Raw genomic sequence first — 1,057 nt, 5'->3', positions numbered from 1 at the left:
GACCCCATCAAACGGGAGAAATTGGCCCGGATTGCTCTCATGTGCGTTACGGGGCATCGTTTCTCTCGCGCCGAATTCTCTCGAGCTGGGAAATCGCTCATTTTTGCGTCGCCAAATATCGTACGAACGCCGTGAAACTTCCACAGGCTTTTTCAGCAGATTTGCACCTGCACTCAAAAAAGTCAAAATTTTTACACATAGACCCCATCAAACGGGAGAAATTGGCCCGGATTGCTCTCATGTGCGTTACGGGGCATCGTTTCTCTCGCGCCGAATTCCATCGAGCTGGGAAATCGCTCATTTTTGCGTCGCCAAATATCGTACGAACGCCGTGAAACTTCCACAGGCTTTTTCAGCAGATTTGCACGTGCACTCAAAAAAGTCAAAATTTTTACACATAGACCCCATCAAACGGGAGAAATTGGCCCGGATTGCTCTCATGTGCGTTACGGGGCATCGTTTCTCTCGCGCCGAATTCTCTCGAGCTGGGAAATCGCTCATTTTTGCGTCGCCAAATATCGTACGAACGCCGTGAAACTTCCACAGGCTTTTTCAGCAGATTTGCACGTGCACTCAAAAAAGTCAAAATTTGTACACATAGACCCCATCAAACGGGAGAAATTGGCCGGGATTGCTCTCATGTGCGTTACGGGGCATCGTTTCTCTCGCTCCGAATTCCATCGAGCTGGGAAATCGCTCATTTTTGCGTCGCCAAATATCGTACGAACGCCGTGAAACTTCCACAGGCTTTTTCAGCAGATTTGCACGTGCACTCAAAAAAGTCAAAATTTTTACACATAGACCCCATCAAACGGGAGAAATTGGCCGGGATTGCTCTCATGTGCGTTACGGGGCATCGTTTCTCTCGCGCCGAATTCCATCGAGCTGGGAAATCGCTCATTTTTGCGTCGCCAAATATCGTACGAACGCCGTGAAACTTCCACAGGCTTTTCCAGCAGATTTGCACGTGCACTCAAAAAAGTCAAAATTTTTACACATAGACCCCATCAAACGGGAGAAATTGGCCCGGATTGCTCTCATGTGCGTTACGGGGCAT

The sequence above is a fragment of the Lampetra planeri genome, unplaced genomic scaffold (assembly GCF_965212315.1).
Source record: "Lampetra planeri unplaced genomic scaffold, kcLamPlan1.2.h2 scaffold_459, whole genome shotgun sequence".
Lineage (NCBI taxonomy): Eukaryota > Metazoa > Chordata > Hyperoartia > Petromyzontiformes > Petromyzontidae > Lampetra > Lampetra planeri.
This window is presented reverse-complemented; position numbering follows the sequence as displayed.